The 22,973-nt window shown below is 47.2% G+C and overlaps 1 long non-coding RNA gene across 1 annotated transcript; it reads left to right on the forward strand.

The window, feature by feature from the left end:
* Window positions 1-3,056: 3,056 nt before the first annotated feature.
* On the forward strand, window positions 3,057-22,279 carry LOC308187346. Its single transcript, XR_013944622.1, has 3 exons — window positions 3,057-3,563; window positions 14,433-14,681; window positions 22,004-22,279. It is a non-coding gene; the product is annotated as an uncharacterized lncRNA (long non-coding RNA).
* The last annotated feature ends 694 nt before the right edge of the window (window positions 22,280-22,973 follow it).

Below are 22,973 nucleotides of genomic sequence, written 5' to 3' on the forward strand. Positions count from 1 at the left end.
AGCAGTGCTAGACCTGATAGTATTCCTGTCCATGAGGTGGATAGGGTTGGGTGGGTTAGTTGTAGGGTTGGCAGGTGCAGGGTGCCAATTTTCACGTATAGGTGTATGATTGTGATTAGCAGGGGTAGAGAGCTTACTGGCGTGTAGAATAGCAGGTAGATGCCAGCGCTTAGGCGTTCTGGTTGGTTCCCCCATCGGGTGATTAAGATTAGGGTGGGAATGAGGGTTGCTTCAAATGAGATGTAAAATAGTGCTAGTTCTGTGGTGGAAAAGGCTAGTAGGATGAATGGCTGGACTGTGACTAAGGTTGAGATAAAGATTCGTTTGCGTTGTAGGGGTTCTTGTTGCAGGTGGTTTTGGCTTGCTATGATTATGAGTGGGAGTAGTCAGCAGGATAGTACTAGGAGGGGGGATGAGATTTGGTCAATTCCTGTTCAGTTGGATAAAAATTTGTAGGGGTAGTAGGTTGGGATTAATCACTGTAGGCTTAGGGCAGCGATTAGGAGGCTGTATAAGGTGGTGTTAGTCCATAGAAATTTTGGTGGAGACAGCAGGGCTGTTGGAAGAAGTATGATTGTGGGTAGGATGATTTTTAGCATTGCAGGAGGTTTAGGTTGTGTAGATGGTCGGAGCCATGTGTGCGGGTGGAGGCTACTAGGATGGCCAGGCCTGTGCCCGCCTCACACGCTGAGAAGGTTAGCATGAGAATTGGTACCATGGTGAATGAGGAGACTTGGTTTTCGATGGATCATATTGATAGGCCTACGAATATCGATAATATTATGCTTTCAAGGCATAGTAGGGCGGATACTAGGTGGGTTCGGTGGAAGGCTAGTCCTAGTCCGCTGAAAATGAAGGCTGAGTAGAAGCTTAAATGTAGGGGCGACATAAGAAAGTTACAGGGTTGGCTGTAATCTGCTGGGTCGAAACCAGCTATCTTTTTGGTTAGACTAACTTTCTGTTATTCTGCTCATTCTAGGCCCCCTTGAATTCACTCGTAGGCCAGTCCGAGTGTTAGGAGAAGGAGGATCACTACAGTTCAGGTGAGGGTCATTAGGGGGGATTGGAGTTGGACGGCTCATGGCAGGGGGAGTAGGAGGGCGATTTCTAGGTCGAATAGGACGAACAGGATGGCTACTGAGGAAGAATCGGACTGAGAATGGTAATCGAGCAGATCCAAGTGGGTCGAATCCACATTCGTACGGTGAGAGTTTCTCTGAGTCGGGGTTTATTTGGGCGAGTCAGAAGTTTAATGCGGTTAGGGCGGCGCTTAGGATTGATGATAGGGCGAATATGAACATGAGTGCGTTCATTGCTCTCCTCTGGGTTTATACCAGATTCTAGAGATTGGAAGTCAATTGTAATTAATATACTAGAAGAGCAAGATCCTCATCAGTAGATGGTTATGTAGAGGAATAGTCAGATGACGTCTACGAAGTGTCAGTATCAGGCTGCTGCCTCGAATCCGAAGTGGTGGTCTGATGTAAAGTGGAACTTGATCAGTCGGAAGAGGCAGACGGTCAGGAAGGAGGATCCGATGATTACGTGGAGTCCGTGGAATCCAGTGGCAACGAAGAAGGTAGATCCGTAGACGCTATCGGCGATTGAGAATGGGGCTTCGTGGTATTCTATTGCTTGTAGGGCTGTGAAGTAGAATCCCAGGAGGATCGTTAGGGTTAGGGCGTGGATGGCGTGTTTTCGGTTTCCTTCTGTGATGCTGTGATGGGCTCACGTTACGGTAACGCCTGAGGCTAGTAGGATGGCTGTGTTTAGTAGGGGGACTTCTATCGGGTTGAGTGGTTTAATTCCTGTTGGGGGTCATTGGCCTCCTAGTTCTGGGGTTGGGGCCAGGCTCGAGTGGAAGAACGCTCAGAAGAACCCTAAGAAGAAGAATGCTTCGGATGTGATGAAAAGGATTATGCCGTATCGTAGGCCTTTTTGGACTGTGGGAGTGTGATGGCCTTGGAAGGTGCTTTCTCGTACAATGTCTCGTCATCATTGGAGTATTACTAGGAGTATTGAGATGAGGCCTAGGGTTAGTAGTATGGATGAGTTGTAGTGGAATCACATGATTAATCCTGAGGTTGTGAGTAGGGCGGCGGCTGCCCCGAAGATTGGTCAAGGGCTTGGGTCAACTATGTGGTATGAGTGTGCTTGGTGTGCCATTAGATGTTTTCTTGTAAGTATAGGCTTAGAAGGAGCACGAAGACGTAGGCCTGGATTATGGCTACTGCTACTTCTAGGATGGTTAGGAGTAGTAGGATGATTATTGTTAGGATGGATACTGCAGGAAGGGTGGGTATTAATGCAATGGAGGCTGTAGAGATGAGTTGGATGAGTAAGTGTCCTGCTGTAAGGTTGGCTGTAAGGCGGACTCCGAGGGCTAGGGGGCGGATTAGTAGGCTGGTTGTTTCGATCAGGATTAGTGCGGGGATTAGGGGTGTAGGGGTACCTTCGGGTAATAGGTGGGCTAAAGAGGCTGATGGTTGGTTTCGTAGGCCTGTTAGTAGTGTGGCGAGCCATAGTGGGAAGGCTAGGGCTATGTTCATAGATAGTTGGGTGGTTGGGGTGAATGTATATGGAAGGAGGCCTAGAAGGTTGATTGTAAGAAGTATGATTATTAGGGATGTAAATATTATGGCTCATTTGTGGCCATTTTTGTTGAGTGGGACTATTAGTTGTTTTGTGATTAGGTGAAGGAGTCATGTTTGGATAGTAGAAAGGCGGTTGTTGATTCATCGGTTGTTTGGGGACGGGAATAGTAGGGCTGGGAAGAGTAGGGATAGTAGGATTAAGGGGATGCCAAATAGATTGGGGCTGGAAAATTGGTCACAGAAGCTTAGGTTCATGGTCAGGATCATGGTGTGGGTTTGGTAGTGAGGGAGGTCTTATTTGATGGGGGGTTGGTTGTGGTGAAGGCTAGTAGTTTTGGTTGGATGAGGAGTGCTAGGGTTAATCAGGTTATAATTATGATTGAAAATCATGGTGCGGGGTTAAGCTGTGGCATATCATTAAGGAGGGGGAAGTCCCTCTTTGGCTAGCTTAAAAGGCTAGTGCTGTTGCATAGCTTCTTAATGATTAGGATGATGATAGAAGGGACGATCAGGCCTCGAAATGTGGGAGTGGGGTTGATTCTACTACAATGGGTATGTAGCTGTGATTAGCCCCGCAAATTTCTGAGCATTGTCCGTAAAAAATCCCAGGCCGGGTGGTAATGAATGAAGTTTGGTTTAGTCGGCCTGGGATTGCGTCTGTTTTAACTCCGAGCGTTGGGACTGCTCAGGAGTGGAGTACGTCTCCTGCAGTAATGATCACGCGGATGGGGGATTCTATTGGGATAACTACGCGGTGGTCAACTTCTAGCAGTCGGAAGTGGCCGTTGGGTAAGTCTGGGGTGGGCACTATGTAGGAGTCAAATGATAGGTCTTTGAAGTCTGTGTATTCGTAGCTTCAGTATCATTGGTGGCCGATGGCTTTTAGGGTGAGGTCTGGTTCATCGATTTTGTCCATTATGTAGAGGATTTGTAGGGATGGGAGGGCGAGGAGTACCAGGACGATAGCAGGTAGGATTGTCCAGATCAGCTCTACTTCTTGGGCGTCTACAGCATTGGACGAGAGTTTTTCTGTTAGTATGTGGGCTAAAAGGTAGAGAACTAGGCTGCAGATAGCTAGGGCAACGATTAGGGCGTGGTCGTGGAATTCAACGAGTTCTTCTATGATGGGTGATGAGGCGTCTTGGAATCCTAGTTGGGAGTGGTTGGCCACATGAGATGTACAGGATTTTTACCTGTGATTTAGTCTTGACAAGGCTATGTAATTGGTTTACTAACGTCTCATAAGAAAGAAGCATGAGCGGTTAATGCAGTTGGCTTGAAACCAGCATGTGAGGGTTCGATTCCTTCCTTTCTTGTACTTGGACGAAGGCCGGTTCCTCGAAAGTATGGTATGGGGGAGGGCAGCCGTGGATTCATTCAACGTTTGTGGTAGTTAGTTCTGGTTGTAGGACTTTTCGTTTGGCCGGAAAGGCTTCTCAGATGATGAATATTAGTATGATTACGGCTACTATTGAGATTAGGGAGCCGATGGAGGAAATGGTGTTTCATAGTGTGTAGGCGTCGGGATAGTCCGAGTATCGTCGGGGTATTCCTGCTAGGCCTAGGAAGTGCTGGGGGAAGAACGTTAGGTTTACTCCTGTAAATATTACCCCGAAGTGGGCTTTTGCTCATGTTTGGTGTAGGGTAAACGCAGTGAGTAGTGGGAATCAGTGAGTAAATCCTGCTAGAATGGCAAAGACGGCGCCTATGGATAGGACGTAGTGGAAGTGGGCAACTACGTAGTACGTGTCGTGCAGGGCGATGTCTAGGGAAGAGTTTGCAAGAACGATTCCTGTTAATCCTCCGATGGTAAATAGGAAGATAAATCCTAGAGCTCATAGTATTGGGGGGGTCTCATTTGATTGTTCCTCCGTGCAGGGTGGCTAGTCAGCTAAATACTTTGATTCCGGTAGGGATGGCAATGATTATAGTGGCTGATGTAAAGTAGGCTCGGGTATCAACGTCTATTCCTACTGTAAACATGTGGTGAGCTCAGACGATGAATCCTAGGAAGCCGATGGATAGTATGGCTCAGACTATTCCCATGTAGCCGAAGGGCTCCTTTTTGCCTGAGTAGTACGTGACTACGTGTGAGATGATTCCGAACCCCGGTAGGATCAGAATATAGACTTCTGGGTGTCCGAAGAATCAGAATAGGTGTTGGTACAGGATTGGGTCTCCTCCTCCAGCGGGGTCGAAGAATGTGGTGTTTAGGTTTCGATCAGTTAGTAATATTGTAATACCGGCGGCGAGTACGGGGAGTGATAGAAGGAGTAGGATGGCGGTAATTAGTACGGATCAGACAAATAGTGGGGTTTGGTATTGTGAGAGTGCGGGGGGTTTTATGTTGATGGCTGTGGTGATAAAGTTGATGGCCCCAAGGATGGAGGAGATACCGGCTAAGTGGAGTGAGAAGATAGCCAGGTCTACTGAAGCTCCGGCGTGGGCAAGGTTACCTGCTAGGGGAGGGTAGACAGTTCAGCCTGTGCCGGCGCCAGCTTCTACAGTGGATGAGGCTAGTAGGAGGAGGAATGATGGGGGGAGGAGTCAAAAGCTTATGTTGTTTATTCGCGGGAATGCTATGTCGGGGGCACCGATTATGAGGGGGACTAATCAGTTGCCGAATCCTCCGATCATGATGGGTATGACTATAAAGAAGCTTATTACAAAGGCGTGAGCGGTAACGATTACATTGTAAATTTGGTCGTCGCCTAGGAGAGTTCCTGGTTGTCCTAGTTCTGCGCGGATTAATAGGCTGAGTGCGGTGCCGACTATTCCTGCTCATGCCCCGAAGATGAGGTACAGGGTGCCAATATCCTTATGGTTAGTGGAAAATAGTCATCGGTTGATGAAGGTGACGGGTAAGATGGCTGAGTGTTGAAGCGTTAGGCTGTAGTCCTTTTTACAGAGGTTTAATTCCTCTTCTTATCGGCTCTGTAGTGAAATTCATGTTGAGTTGCAAGCTCATCGATGCGCACTAGGGTGCGTCAGGGTCTTTGTAGGCAGAAGCCAATTGGTTTAGGCATTTAGCTGTTAACTAGAGTTTTGTGGGATCGAAGCCCATCTGTCTAGGGAGGCTTTAGCTTAATTAAAGCGTCTGACTTACATTCAGAAGATACAGGTTAATATTCTGTAAGTCTTAATGTGCAGAAACTAAGAGGGTTTAACTCTTATTTAAGGCTTTGAAGGCCTTCGGTTTGGGGTGTTATCCTAAGTTTCTAGACAATGGCATGTATTATTGGGGACAGGGGAAGTAAGAGGATTGATAGTGAGGCAAGGACCGCAGTAGGTGTGCTTGGGGCTTTGCTAGTGTATCATTGTTTTATGTGGTTAGAGGAGTTGGGGGGAAGGGTAATTGTTGAGTGGTATGCGAGGCGTAGGTAGAAGAAGAGGCTGAGCAGTGATAGCATGGCAATTGCCATGGCTGCTGGTGTTATTTCCTGTTTAGTTAGTTCTTGGATGATAAGTCACTTTGGTATAAAGCCTGTTAATGGGGGGAGGCCTGCTAGGGATAAAAGTACTAGTATTAGGGTGGCGTTTAGCACTGGGGTTTTTGTTCATGAGGTTGTGATCATGGATAGGTTAAGGGCTTTGATTTTGTTAAGGGCTAGGAATACGGCTGATGTTATGATTGTGTATAGGTAGAAGGTAAGTAAGGCCAATTTGGGGCTGTAAACTAGGATGATGGCGATTCAGCCTAAGTGGGAGATGGACGAGAAGGCTAGGATTTTGCGTGTTTGTGTTTGGTTCAGTCCTATTCAGCCTCCTAGTGCTGTTGAGGCTAGGGCCATGGCGGTGAGTAGAGCTGGGTCGAGGGATTTGGATGTTAGTAGGAGCAGGGTTAGTGGGGGGAATTTTATGAGGGTCGAGAGTAGCAGGGCTGTTATTAGTGGCGATCCTTGTAGTACTTCTGGGAATCAGAAGTGAAATGGCACTAGGCCCAGTTTAATAGCGATTGCTGCTGTCAGTAGTAGACAGGAGGTTGGGTGGTTTATTTGTGTGATGTCTCATTGGCCGGTGACTCAGGCATTGGTTATGCTAGAGAATAGGACCAGGGCGGAAGCAGCTGCTTGGGTTAGGAAGTATTTCGTTGCGGCTTCTACTGCTCGTGGGTGGTGGGATTTGGCTATATGGGGCTATTGGATGAATGCTCGTTGGACATAGCACAAAACAACAAATCATTAAGCGCAACCCCTGCGCTTCACAAACTAAACCAGTAAACTTTCGCTAACCACCATGTAGCATAAACCTTCATCGCCCAATCCCAGCAAACTACCTCTAAAACTCCATTAATCATCCCTTCCATGACATCATCGGAACGATGTACATATACACACAAACACATACAAAATAACTTAAACTTATTAGAGAAACTCCAGTACTAAAAATAGTAAACACAAGCAATAATTTCATATACTTCACTCTCACTCACCACTCAACTATCAGCTAACCACACCCCCGTCCACATAGCTTAACACAAAGCATGGCACTGAAGTTGCCAAGATGGCATAAAACATGCCTGCGGACAAAAGACTTAGTCCTAACCTTACGGTTGGTTTTTGCTAAATATATACATGCAAGTATCCGCGCCCCAGTGTAAACGCCCTCGACCACCTACCCCCATACAGGCCTTGAGGAGCGGGTATCAGGCACACCCAAGTAGTAGCCCAAGACGCCTCGCTAAGCCACGCCCCCACGGGTATTCAGCAGTAATTAACATTAAGCAATGAGTGCAAACTTGACTTAGTTATAGCAACAGCCTAACTTCAAGGGTTGGTAAATCTTGTGCCAGCCACCGCGGTCATACAAGAAACCCAAATCAACCGTCCTATTGACACGGCGTAAAGAGTGGTAAAATGCCTATCCTAGCTAACTAAGATCAAAATGCAACTGAGCTGTCATAAGCCCAAGATGCACCTAAACACACCATTAAGATGATCTTAGGAACTAACGACTGATTTAAACCCACGAAAGCCAGGGCCCAAACTGGGATTAGATACCCCACTATGCCTGGCCCTAAATCTTGATACTTACTTTACCGAAGTATCCGCCAGAGAACTACGAGCACAAACGCTTAAAACTCTAAGGACTTGGCGGTGCCCCAAACCCACCTAGAGGAGCCTGTTCTACAATCGATAATCCCCGATTAACCCAACCACCCCTTGCCAACACAGCCTACATACCGCCGTCGCCAGCCCACCTCGAATGAGAGCACAACAGTGGACACAATAGCACCCCGCTAATAAGACAGGTCAAGGTATAGCCTATGGAGTGGAAGAAATGGGCTACATTCCCTATTCATAGGGCACACGGAAAGAAGCGTGAAACCACTTCTGGAAGGCGGATTTAGCAGTAAAGTGGGACAATAGAGCCTACTTTAAGCCGGCCCTGGGGCACGTACATACCGCCCGTCACCCTCCTCAAAAGCCACATCCCACATAACTAATACCATAAATACGCTGAAGATGAGGTAAGTCGTAACAAGGTAAGTGTACCGGAAGGTGTACTTAGAATATCAAGACGTAGCTATAACACCAAAGCACTCAGCTTACACCTGAAAGATATCTACTAGACCGGATCGTCTTGAAGCCCCCCCTCTAGCTCAACCACACAAATAGTACACCAAAACTAAAGAATTTACTAAACTAATTAAACTAAAGCATTTTACAGTCTTAGTATAGGCGATAGAAAAGACACTTAGACGCGGTAGAGACCCCAGTACCGTAAGGGAAAGATGAAATAGCAGTGAAACAATCAAAGCGACAGACAGCAAAGATCAACCCTTGTACCTTTTGCATCATGGTTTAGCGAGAACAACCAAGCAAAGTGAACTAAAGTTTGCCCCCCCGAAACCCAAGCGAGCTACTTTCAAGCAGTTAAAGAGAGCGAACCCGTCTCTGTTGCAAAAGAGTGGGATGACTTGTCAGTAGAGGTGAAAAGCCAACCGAGCTGGGTGATAGCTGGTTACCTGTGAAACGAATCTAAGTTCCCCCTTAATCCTCCCTACCGGACATCCTGAACCCTAATGAGATGATTAAGAGCTATTTAATGGAGGGACAGCTCCATTAAAAAAGGACACAACCTCGACTAGCGGATAATTCTTACTACTGATCCTACCGTGGGCCCTAAAGCAGCCATCAAAAAAGAGTGCGTCAAAGCTCCACCACCTAAAAATACCAAAATAAGATGATTCCCTTATCACAAACAGGTCAACCTATGAATATAGGAGAATTAATGCTAAAATAAGTAACTCAGGGCCACACCCCTCTAACGGCGCAAGCTTACATAGAAACATTATTAACAGACCTAGACAGATACAAAAACCCCTACAAGACCACGTATTAACTAACCCTGTTAACCCGACTCAGGAGCGCCTATAAGAGCGATTAAAATCTGTGAAAGGAACTCGGCAAATTAATAAGGCCCGACTGTTTACCAAAAACATAGCCTTCAGCAAATTAAACAAGTATTGAAGGTGATGCCTGCCCGGTGACTTAGGTTTAACGGCCGCGGTATCCTAACCGTGCAAAGGTAGCGCAATCAATTGTCCCATAAATCGAGACTTGTATGAATGGCTAAACGAGGTCTTAACTGTCTCTCACAGATAATCAGTGAAATTGATCTCCCCGTGCAAAAGCGGGGATGTGAACATAAGACGAGAAGACCCTGTGGAACTTAAAAATCAACGACCACCGCGAATCCTCAATCAACCCCACTGGGGCCACTACCATCGCAGAGCCTGGTCGATATTTTTCGGTTGGGGCGACCTTGGAGGAGAACAAATCCTCCAAAAACAAGACCATACCTCTTTACCTAGAGCTACCCCTCAAAGTGCTAACAGTGACCAGACCCAATATAATTGATTAATGGACCAAGCTACCCCAGGGATAACAGCGCAATCCCCCTCAAGAGCCCATATCGACAGGGGGGTTTACGACCTCGATGTTGGATCAGGACATCCTAATGGTGCAGCCGCTATTAAGGGTTCGTTTGTTCAACGATTAACAGTCCTACGTGATCTGAGTTCAGACCGGAGCAATCCAGGTCGGTTTCTATCTATGACACACTCTCCCCAGTACGAAAGGACCGGGAAAGTGGGGCCAATACCACAAGCACGCCCCCCCCCTCTAAGCAGTGAAACCAACTAAACCGTGAAGAGGGCCTTCCCCCACCACTTTCAATCCTAGAAAAGGACCAGCTAGAGTGGCAGAGCCCGGCAAGTGCAGAAGGCTTAAGCCCTTTCCCCAGAGGTTCAAATCCTCTCCCTAGCTTCACCCATGATTCAAATAACAACACTAAGCTGCCTCGTTATATCCCTCCTATACATCATCCCAATCCTGATTGCCGTAGCCTTCCTAACCCTAGTAGAACGGAAAATCCTAAGCTACATACAATCCCGCAAAGGCCCTAACGTTGTCGGGCCTTTTGGCCTACTTCAACCATTTGCGGACGGACTGAAACTATTTACCAAAGAGCCCATCCGACCCTCTACCTCTTCCCCACTTCTATTCATTCTGATACCAATACTAGCCCTTGTCCTAGCCCTCACCACTTGAGCACCACTACCACTCCCATTTCCCCTAGCAGATCTAAACCTCGGAGTTCTCTTCCTAATAGCCATGTCAAGCCTAGCCGTCTACTCAGTCCTATGATCAGGCTGAGCCTCGAACTCAAAATACGCACTAATCGGAGCCCTACGGGCAGTAGCACAGACCATTTCATACGAAGTGACACTGGCCATAATCCTGCTATCAATAATCATACTAAGCGGAAGCTACACACTCAGCTCCTTTGCCGTCGCACAGGAGCCTCTATACTTCATTTTCTCCTCATGACCCCTAGCAATAATATGATACGTATCCACCCTAGCAGAGACAAACCGAGCTCCTTTTGACCTCACAGAGGGTGAATCTGAGCTAGTCTCAGGGTTTAACGTTGAATACGCCGCAGGACCCTTCGCCTTATTCTTCCTAGCTGAATATGCGAACATTATGCTAATAAATACACTTACAGCCATCATATTCCTAAACCCAAGCGCCCTAGGGCCACCCACAGAACTATTCCCCGTCATCCTAGCCACAAAAGTCCTCCTACTATCTTCTGGTTTCTTATGGGTCCGAGCTTCATACCCACGATTCCGATATGACCAACTAATGCACCTACTATGAAAAAACTTCCTACCCCTCACACTAGCTCTGTGCCTCTGACACATCAGCATACCTATCTGCTATGCAGGCCTACCTCCTTACATAAGGAAATGTGCCTGAACTACAAAGGGTCACTATGATAAAGTGAACATAGAGGTATAACAGCCCTCTCATTTCCTGTTGACCTTAGAAAAGTAGGAATTGAACCCACACAAGAGAAATCAAAATTCTCCATACTTCCCTTATATTATTTTCTAGTAGAGTCAGCTAATCAAGCTATCGGGCCCATACCCCGAAAATGATGGTTTAACCCCCTCCTCTACTAATGAACCCTTACGCGACCCCAATCATAACCTTCAGCCTCATCTTGGGCACCACCATCACAATTTCCAGCAACCACTGAGTTCTGGCCTGGACAGGACTGGAGATCAACGCACTAGCCATCATTCCCCTAATTGCCAAATCCCACCACCCACGAGCAGTAGAAGCCGCAACGAAATACTTCCTAACCCAAGCAGCTGCTTCCGCCCTGGTCCTATTCTCTAGCATAACCAATGCCTGAGTCACCGGCCAATGAGACATCACACAAATAAACCACCCAACCTCCTGTCTACTACTGACAGCAGCAATCGCTATTAAACTGGGCCTAGTGCCATTTCACTTCTGATTCCCAGAAGTACTACAAGGATCGCCACTAATAACAGCCCTGCTACTCTCGACCCTCATAAAATTCCCCCCACTAACCCTGCTCCTACTAACATCCAAATCCCTCGACCCAGCTCTACTCACCGCCATGGCCCTAGCCTCAACAGCACTAGGAGGCTGAATAGGACTGAACCAAACACAAACACGCAAAATCCTAGCCTTCTCGTCCATCTCCCACTTAGGCTGAATCGCCATCATCCTAGTTTACAGCCCCAAATTGGCCTTACTTACCTTCTACCTATACACAATCATAACATCAGCCGTATTCCTAGCCCTTAACAAAATCAAAGCCCTTAACCTATCCATGATCACAACCTCATGAACAAAAACCCCAGTGCTAAACGCCACCCTAATACTAGTACTTTTATCCCTAGCAGGCCTCCCCCCATTAACAGGCTTTATACCAAAGTGACTTATCATCCAAGAACTAACTAAACAGGAAATAACACCAGCAGCCATGGCAATTGCCATGCTATCACTGCTCAGCCTCTTCTTCTACCTACGCCTCGCATACCACTCAACAATTACCCTTCCCCCCAACTCCTCTAACCACATAAAACAATGATACACTAGCAAAGCCCCAAGCACACCTACTGCGGTCCTTGCCTCACTATCAATCCTCTTACTTCCCCTGTCCCCAATAATACATGCCATTGTCTAGAAACTTAGGATAACACCCCAAACCGAAGGCCTTCAAAGCCTTAAATAAGAGTTAAACCCTCTTAGTTTCTGCACATTAAGACTTACAGAATATTAACCTGTATCTTCTGAATGCAAGTCAGACGCTTTAATTAAGCTAAAGCCTCCCTAGACAGATGGGCTTCGATCCCACAAAACTCTAGTTAACAGCTAAATGCCTAAACCAATTGGCTTCTGCCTACAAAGACCCTGACGCACCCTAGTGCGCATCGATGAGCTTGCAACTCAACATGAATTTCACTACAGAGCCGATAAGAAGAGGAATTAAACCTCTGTAAAAAGGACTACAGCCTAACGCTTCAACACTCAGCCATCTTACCCGTCACCTTCATCAACCGATGACTATTTTCCACTAACCATAAGGATATTGGCACCCTGTACCTCATCTTCGGGGCATGAGCAGGAATAGTCGGCACCGCACTCAGCCTATTAATCCGCGCAGAACTAGGACAACCAGGAACTCTCCTAGGCGACGACCAAATTTACAATGTAATCGTTACCGCTCACGCCTTTGTAATAAGCTTCTTTATAGTCATACCCATCATGATCGGAGGATTCGGCAACTGATTAGTCCCCCTCATAATCGGTGCCCCCGACATAGCATTCCCGCGAATAAACAACATAAGCTTTTGACTCCTCCCCCCATCATTCCTCCTCCTACTAGCCTCATCCACTGTAGAAGCTGGCGCCGGCACAGGCTGAACTGTCTACCCTCCCCTAGCAGGTGACCTTGCCCACGCCGGAGCTTCAGTAGACCTGGCTATCTTCTCACTCCACTTAGCCGGTATCTCCTCCATCCTTGGGGCCATCAACTTTATCACCACAGCCATCAACATAAAACCCCCCGCACTCTCACAATACCAAACCCCACTATTTGTCTGATCCGTACTAATTACCGCCATCCTACTCCTTCTATCACTCCCCGTACTCGCCGCCGGTATTACAATATTACTAACTGATCGAAACCTAAACACCACATTCTTCGACCCCGCTGGAGGAGGAGACCCAATCCTGTACCAACACCTATTCTGATTCTTCGGACACCCAGAAGTCTATATTCTGATCCTACCGGGGTTCGGAATCATCTCACACGTAGTCACGTACTACTCAGGCAAAAAGGAGCCCTTCGGCTACATGGGAATAGTCTGAGCCATACTATCCATCGGCTTCCTAGGATTCATCGTCTGAGCTCACCACATGTTTACAGTAGGAATAGACGTTGATACCCGAGCCTACTTTACATCAGCCACTATAATCATTGCCATCCCTACCGGAATCAAAGTATTTAGCTGACTAGCCACCCTGCACGGAGGAACAATCAAATGAGACCCCCCCCAATACTATGAGCTCTAGGATTTATCTTCCTATTTACCATCGGAGGATTAACAGGAATCGTTCTTGCAAACTCTTCCCTAGACATCGCCCTGCACGACACGTACTACGTAGTTGCCCACTTCCACTACGTCCTATCCATAGGCGCCGTCTTTGCCATTCTAGCAGGATTTACTCACTGATTCCCACTACTCACTGGGTTTACCCTACACCAAACATGAGCAAAAGCCCACTTCGGGGTAATATTTACAGGAGTAAACCTAACGTTCTTCCCCCAGCACTTCCTAGGCCTAGCAGGAATACCCCGACGATACTCGGACTATCCCGACGCCTACACACTATGAAACACCATTTCCTCCATCGGCTCCCTAATCTCAATAGTAGCCGTAATCATACTAATATTCATCATCTGAGAAGCCTTTTCGGCCAAACGAAAAGTCCTACAACCAGAACTAACTACCACAAACGTTGAATGAATCCACGGCTGCCCTCCCCCATACCATACTTTCGAGGAACCGGCCTTCGTCCAAGTACAAGAAAGGAAGGAATCGAACCCTCACATGCTGGTTTCAAGCCAACTGCATTCACCGCTCATGCTTCTTTCTTATGAGACGTTAGTAAACCAATTACATAGCCTTGTCAAGACTAAATCACAGGTAAAAATCCTGTACATCTCATGTGGCCAACCACTCCCAACTAGGATTCCAAGACGCCTCATCACCCATCATAGAAGAACTCGTTGAATTCCACGACCACGCCCTAATCGTTGCCCTAGCTATCTGCAGCCTAGTTCTCTACCTTTTAGCCCACATACTAACAGAAAAACTCTCGTCCAATGCTGTAGACGCCCAAGAAGTAGAGCTGATCTGGACAATCCTACCTGCTATCGTCCTGGTACTCCTCGCCCTCCCATCCCTACAAATCCTCTACATAATGGACAAAATCGATGAACCAGACCTCACCCTAAAAGCCATCGGCCACCAATGATACTGAAGCTACGAATACACAGACTTCAAAGACCTATCATTCGACTCCTACATAGTGCCCACCCCAGACTTACCCAACGGCCACTTCCGACTGCTAGAAGTTGACCACCGCGTAGTTATCCCAATAGAATCCCCCATCCGCGTGATCATTACTGCAGGAGACGTACTCCACTCCTGAGCAGTCCCAACGCTCGGAGTTAAAACAGACGCAATCCCAGGCCGACTAAACCAAACTTCATTCATTACCACCCAGCCTGGGATTTTTTACGGACAATGCTCAGAAATTTGCGGGGCTAATCACAGCTACATACCCATTGTAGTAGAATCAACCCCACTCCCACATTTCGAGGCCTGATCGTCCCTTCTATCATCATCCTAATCATTAAGAAGCTATGCAACAGCACTCGCCTTTTAAGCTAGCCAAAGAGGGACTTCCCCCTCCTTAATGATATGCCACAGCTTAACCCCGCACCATGATTTTCAATCATAATTATAACCTGATTAACCCTAGCACTCCTCATCCAACCAAAACTACTAGCCTTCACCACAACCAACCCCCCATCAAATAAGACCTCCCTCACTACCAAACCCACACCATGATCCTGACCATGAACCTAAGCTTCTTTGACCAATTTTTCAGCCCCAATCTATTCGGCATCCCCTTAATCCTACTATCCCTACTCTTCCCAGCCCTACTATTCCCGTCCCCAAACAACCGATGAATCAACAACCGCCTTTCTACTATCCAAACATGACTCCTTCACCTAATCACAAAACAACTAATAGTCCCACTCAACAAAAATGGCCACAAATGAGCCATAATATTTACATCCCTAATAATCATACTTCTTACAATCAACCTTCTAGGCCTCCTTCCATATACATTCACCCCAACCACCCAACTATCTATGAACATAGCCCTAGCCTTCCCACTATGGCTCGCCACACTACTAACAGGCCTACGAAACCAACCATCAGCCTCTTTAGCCCACCTATTACCCGAAGGTACCCCTACACCCCTAATCCCCGCACTAATCCTGATCGAAACAACCAGCCTACTAATCCGCCCCCTAGCCCTCGGAGTCCGCCTTACAGCCAACCTTACAGCAGGACACTTACTCATCCAACTCATCTCTACAGCCTCCATTGCATTAATACCCACCCTTCCTGCAGTATCCATCCTAACAATAATCATCCTACTACTCCTAACCATCCTAGAAGTAGCAGTAGCCATAATCCAGGCCTACGTCTTCGTGCTCCTTCTAAGCCTATACTTACAAGAAAACATCTAATGGCACACCAAGCACACTCATACCACATAGTTGACCCAAGCCCTTGACCAATCTTCGGGGCAGCCGCCGCCCTACTCACAACCTCAGGATTAATCATGTGATTCCACTACAACTCATCCATACTACTAACCCTAGGCCTCATCTCAATACTCCTAGTAATACTCCAATGATGACGAGACATTGTACGAGAAAGCACCTTCCAAGGCCATCACACTCCCACAGTCCAAAAAGGCCTACGATACGGCATAATCCTTTTCATCACATCCGAAGCATTCTTCTTCTTAGGGTTCTTCTGAGCGTTCTTCCACTCGAGCCTGGCCCCAACCCCAGAACTAGGAGGCCAATGACCCCCAACAGGAATTAAACCACTCAACCCGATAGAAGTCCCCCTACTAAACACAGCCATCCTACTAGCCTCAGGCGTTACCGTAACGTGAGCCCATCACAGCATCACAGAAGGAAACCGAAAACACGCCATCCACGCCCTAACCCTAACGATCCTCCTGGGATTCTACTTCACAGCCCTACAAGCAATAGAATACCACGAAGCCCCATTCTCAATCGCCGATAGCGTCTACGGATCTACCTTCTTCGTTGCCACTGGATTCCACGGACTCCACGTAATCATCGGATCCTCCTTCCTGACCGTCTGCCTCTTCCGACTGATCAAGTTCCACTTTACATCAGACCACCACTTCGGATTCGAGGCAGCAGCCTGATACTGACACTTCGTAGACGTCATCTGACTATTCCTCTACATAACCATCTACTGATGAGGATCTTGCTCTTCTAGTATATTAATTACAATTGACTTCCAATCTCTAGAATCTGGTATAAACCCAGAGGAGAGCAATGAACGCACTCATGTTCATATTCGCCCTATCATCAATCCTAAGCGCCGCCCTAACCGCATTAAACTTCTGACTCGCCCAAATAAACCCCGACTCAGAGAAACTCTCACCGTACGAATGTGGATTCGACCCACTTGGATCTGCTCGATTACCATTCTCAGTCCGATTCTTCCTCAGTAGCCATCCTGTTCGTCCTATTCGACCTAGAAATCGCCCTCCTACTCCCCCTGCCATGAGCCGTCCAACTCCAATCCCCCCTAATGACCCTCACCTGAACTGTAGTGATCCTCCTTCTCCTAACACTCGGACTGGCCTACGAGTGAATTCAAGGGGGCCTAGAATGAGCAGAATAACAGAAAGTTAGTCTAACCAAAAAGATAGCTGGTTTCGACCCAGCAGATTACAGCCAACCCTGTAACTTTCTTATGTCGCCCCTACATTTAAGCTTCTACTCAGCCTTCATTTTCAGCGGACTAGGACTAGCCTTCCACCGAACCCACCTAGTATCCGCCCTACTATGCCTTGAAAGCATAATATTATCGATATTCGTAGGCCTATCAATATGATCCATCGAAAACCAAGTCTCCTCATTCACCATGGTACCAATTCTCATGCTAACCTTCTCAGCGTGTGAGGCGGGCACAGGCCTGGCCATCCTAGTAGCCTCCACCCGCACACATGGCTCCGACCATCTACACAACCTAAACCTCCTGCAATGCTAAAAATCATCCTACCCACAATCATACTTCTTCCAACAGCCCTGCTGTCTCCACCAAAATTTCTATGGACTAACACCACCTTATACAGCCTCCTAATCGCTGCCCTAAGCCTACAGTGATTAATCCCAACCTACTACCCCTACAAATTTTTATCCAACTGAACAGGAATTGACCAAATCTCATCCCCCCTCCTAGTACTATCCTGCTGACTACTCCCACTCATAATCATAGCAAGCCAAAACCACCTGCAACAAGAACCCCTACAACGCAAACGAATCTTTATCTCAACCTTAGTCGCAGTCCAGCCATTCATCCTACTAGCCTTTTCCACCACAGAACTAGCACTATTTTACATCTCATTTGAAGCAACCCTCATTCCCACCCTAATCTTAATCACCCGATGGGGGAACCAACCAGAACGCCTAAGCGCTGGCATCTACCTGCTATTCTACACGCCAGTAAGCTCTCTACCCCTGCTAATCACAATCATACACCTATACGTGAAAATTGGCACCCTGCACCTGCCAACCCTACAACTAACCCACCCAACCCTATCCACCTCATGGACAGGAATACTATCAGGTCTAGCACTGCTCATAGCATTCATAGTAAAAGCCCCACTATACGGCCTACACCTCTGACTGCCAAAAGCCCACGTAGAAGCACCCATCGCAGGCTCAATACTCCTCGCCGCCCTACTACTAAAGCTAGGAGGATACGGAATTATACGAGTCACTCTATTTATGGGCCCACTGTCCAACCTCCTGCACTACCCCTTCCTAACCCTGGCCCTATGAGGCGCCCTAATGACTAGCTCAATCTGCCTACGACAGACAGACCTAAAATCACTAATCGCTTATTCATCCGTTAGCCACATAGGCCTAGTTATCGCCGCAGGAATAATCCAAACCCACTGATCATTCTCAGGGGCAATGATCCTAATAATTTCCCATGGACTAACTTCCTCCATACTATTCTGCCTAGCCAACACAAACTATGAACGTACGCACAGCCGAATTCTACTACTCACACGAGGCCTACAACCTCTCCTACCACTCATAGCTACCTGATGATTGCTGGCCAATCTAACAAACATAGCCTTACCCCCAACAACAAACCTCATAGCAGAGCTAACCATTATAATCACCTTATTCAACTGATCTGCCTTCACGATCATCCTAACAGGAATCGCAACCCTACTAACCGCCTCCTACACCTTATTCATACTACTAATGACCCAACGAGGCTCAATCCCCTCCCACATCACATCTATGCAAAACTCAACCACGCGAGAACACCTGCTCATAACACTCCACATTATCCCAATATTCCTCCTAATCCTCAAACCCGAACTGATCTCCGGAATCCCCTCATGCAAGTATAGTTTAAACCAAACATTAGACTGTGATTCTAAGAATAGAAGTTCAAACCTTCTTACCTGCCGAGGGGAGGGTTTAACCAACAAGAGCTGCTAACTCTTACATCTGAGCCTAAAACCTCAGCCCCCTTACTTTTAAAGGATAACAGCAATCCACTGGTCTTAGGAACCACCCATCTTGGTGCAAATCCAAGTAAAAGTAGTGAACCCCACACTACTAATCAACTCCCTCACACTACTCACGCTGACAATCCTCCTAACCCCAATCATCCTGCCATTTCTATTTAAAAACTTTAAAAACACCCCACAAGCCACCACCCGCGCTGTTAAAACCGCATTCCTAATTAGCCTAGCCCCTACAACCGCATTCATCTACTCGGGAGTAGAATCTGTCACCTGCCACTGGGAGTGAAAATTCATTATAAACTTTAAAATCCCCCTGAGCCTAAAAATAGACCAATACTCAATAACATTTCTTCCAATCGCCCTATTTGTAACATGATCAATCCTACAATTCGCCATATGATACATGGCCTCAGAGCCATACGTAACAAAATTTTTCACCTACCTACTGACATTCCTAGTCGCCATACTCCTCCTAACAACCGCAAACAACATATTCCTCCTATTCGTAGGCTGGGAAGGAGTACGAATCATGTCCTTCCTTCTCATCGGCTGATGACAAGGCCGAGCAGATGCCAACACCGCCGCCCTACGAGCCGTAATCTACAACCGAATCGGAGACGTCGGACTGATCCTGAGCATAGCATGACTAGCTTCAACATTCAACACCTGAGAGATCCAACAAGCCGTACACCCCCACCAAACCCCAATCCTCCCCCTCATAGGATTAATCCTCGCAGCCGCAGGAAAATCCGCCCAATTTGGACTCCACCCATGACTGCCCGCAGCAATAGAAGGCCCCACCCCAGTATCAGCCCTACTGCACTCCAGTACCATAGTAGTAGCCGGAATCTTCCTGCTCATCCGCATGCACCCCCTGCTAGCCACCAACCAGACAGCCCTAACTGCCTGCCTATGCCTAGGTGCTCTATCAACCCTATTCGCTGCCACATGCGCCCTAACCCAAAATGACATCAAAAAAATCATTGCTTTCTCAACATCCAGCCAACTAGGACTAATAATAGTCACTATCGGACTAAACCTCCCACAACTAGCCTTCCTACACATCTCAACCCATGCCTTCTTTAAAGCCATACTATTCCTATGCTCAGGGTCTATCATCCACAACCTAAACGGAGAACAAGATATCCGAAAGATAGGAGGCCTACAGAAAATACTCCCAGTCACTACTTCCTGCCTAACCATCGGAAACCTGGCGCTGATAGGAACCCCATTCCTAGCCGGATTCTACTCAAAAGACCTCATCATCGAAAGCTTAAACACATCATACCTAAATACTTGAGCCCTACTCCTAACCCTTATAGCCACAGCATTCACCGCAACCTACAGCATCCGCATAACCATCCTAGTCCAAGCTGGACAAACCCGAATCCCCCCAATAGTATCAATAAACGAAAACAACCCACTAATCACCGCCCCCCTAACCCGACTCGCCCTAGGCAGCATTACAGCAGGAATAATCATTACCTCTTTCATCACACCAACCAAAACCCCCCCAATAACCATACCCCTTATCACCAAAACTGCTGCCATCCTCATAACAATCCTAGGAATCATCCTAGCCCTAGAACTATCGAACATAACACACACCCTCACTCACCCCAAACCAACCCCCCTCATAAACTTCTCCTCTGCATTAGGGTGCTTCAACCCCCTAGTACACCGATTCTTCTCCAAAAACCTACTAGAAAAGGGACAAAACATTGCCCTACACTTGATCGACCTCTCCTGACTCAAAAAAATAGGGCCAGAGGGCCTTGCTGAACTACAAGTAGCCGCAAGCAAAGCCGCAACCTCAATACACACAGGGCTAATTAAGGCCTACCTAGGATCCTTCGCCCTCTCCATCCTGGTAATAATCCTAATAACACACAGACTCACTAATGGCCCCTAACATCCGCAAATCCCATCCCCTACTAAAAATAATCAACAACTCCCTAATCGACCTACCTGCTCCCTCCAACATCTCTGCCTGATGAAACTTCGGCTCCCTTCTAGCCATCTGCTTAGCCACACAAATCCTAACAGGCCTGCTACTAGCCATACACTACACCGCAGACACTTCACTCGCCTTCTCCTCAGTAGCTCACACATGCCGAGACGTCCAGTACGGATGGCTCATCCGCAACCTCCACGCCAATGGTGCTTCGCTCTTCTTTATCTGCATCTACTTACACATCGGACGAGGCCTCTACTACGGCTCCTACCTATACAAAGAAACCTGAAACACAGGAGTAATCCTCCTACTCACCCTAATAGCAACTGCCTTCGTAGGGTATGTCCTACCATGAGGACAAATGTCATTCTGAGGGGCCACCGTAATCACCAACCTATTCTCAGCCATCCCGTACATTGGGCAAACTCTAGTAGAATGAGCCTGAGGAGGATTCTCAGTAGACAATCCAACCTTAACCCGATTCTTCGCCATCCACTTCCTACTGCCCTTCCTAATTGCAGGAATCACCCTAGTCCACCTAACCTTTCTACACGAATCAGGCTCAAATAACCCACTAGGAATCGTATCAGACTGCGACAAATGAGGCCTAGAAGGTTGATTGTAAGAAGTATGATTATTAGGGATGTAAATATTATGGCTCATTTGTGGCCATTTTTGTTGAGTGGGACTATTAGTTGTTTTGTGATTAGGTGAAGGAGTCATGTTTGGATAGTAGAAAGGCGGTTGTTGATTCATCGGTTGTTTGGGGACGGGAATAGTAGGGCTGGGAAGAGTAGGGATAGTAGAATTAAGGGGATGCCAAATAGATTGGGGCTGGAAAATTGGTCACAGAAGCTTAGGTTCATGGTCAGGATCATGGTGTGGGTTTGGTAGTGAGGGAGGTCTTATTTGATGGGGGGTTGGTTGTGGTGAAGGCTAGTAGTTTTGGTTGGATGAGGAGTGCTAGGGTTAATCAGGTTATAATTATGATTGAAAATCATGGTGCGGGGTTAAGCTGTGGCATATCATTAAGGAGGGGGAAGTCCCTCTTTGGCTAGCTTAAAAGGCTAGTGCTGTTGCATAGCTTCTTAATGATTAGGATGATGATAGAAGGGACGATCAGGCCTCGAAATGTGGGAGTGGGGTTGATTCTACTACAATGGGTATGTAGCTGTGATTAGCCCCGCAAATTTCTGAGCATTGTCCGTAAAAAATCCCAGGCCGGGTGGTAATGAATGAAGTTTGGTTTAGTCGGCCTGGGATTGCGTCTGTTTTAACTCCGAGCGTTGGGACTGCTCAGGAGTGGAGTACGTCTCCTGCAGTAATGATCACGCGGATGGGGGATTCTATTGGGATAACTACGCGGTGGTCAACTTCTAGCAGTCGGAAGTGGCCGTTGGGTAAGTCTGGGGTGGGCACTATGTAGGAGTCGAATGATAGGTCTTTGAAGTCTGTGTATTCGTAGCTTCAGTATCATTGGTGGCCGATGGCTTTTAGGGTGAGGTCTGGTTCATCGATTTTGTCCATTATGTAGAGGATTTGTAGGGATGGGAGGGCGAGGAGTACCAGGACGATAGCAGGTAGGATTGTCCAGATCAGCTCTACTTCTTGGGCGTCTACAGCATTGGACGAGAGTTTTTCTGTTAGTATGTGGGCTAAAAGGTAGAGAACTAGGCTGCAGATAGCTAGGGCAACGATTAGGGCGTGGTCGTGGAATTCAACGAGTTCTTCTATGATGGGTGATGAGGCGTCTTGGAATCCTAGTTGGGAGTGGTTGGCCACATGAGATGTACAGGATTTTTACCTGTGATTTAGTCTTGACAAGGCTATGTAATTGGTTTACTAACGTCTCATAAGAAAGAAGCATGAGCGGTGAATGCAGTTGGCTTGAAACCAGCATGTGAGGGTTCGATTCCTTCCTTTCTTGTACTTGGACGAAGGCCGGTTCCTCGAAAGTATGGTATGGGGGAGGGCAGCCGTGGATTCATTCAACGTTTGTGGTAGTTAGTTCTGGTTGTAGGACTTTTCGTTTGGCCGAAAAGGCTTCTCAGATGATGAATATTAGTATGATTACGGCTACTATTGAGATTAGGGAGCCGATGGAGGAAATGGTGTTTCATAGTGTGTAGGCGTCGGGATAGTCCGAGTATCGTCGGGGTATTCCTGCTAGGCCTAGGAAGTGCTGGGGGA

The sequence above is a fragment of the Anser brachyrhynchus genome, assembly GCF_964034855.1.
Source record: "Anser brachyrhynchus genome assembly, contig: SCAFFOLD_345, whole genome shotgun sequence".
Classification (NCBI taxonomy): domain Eukaryota; kingdom Metazoa; phylum Chordata; class Aves; order Anseriformes; family Anatidae; genus Anser; species Anser brachyrhynchus.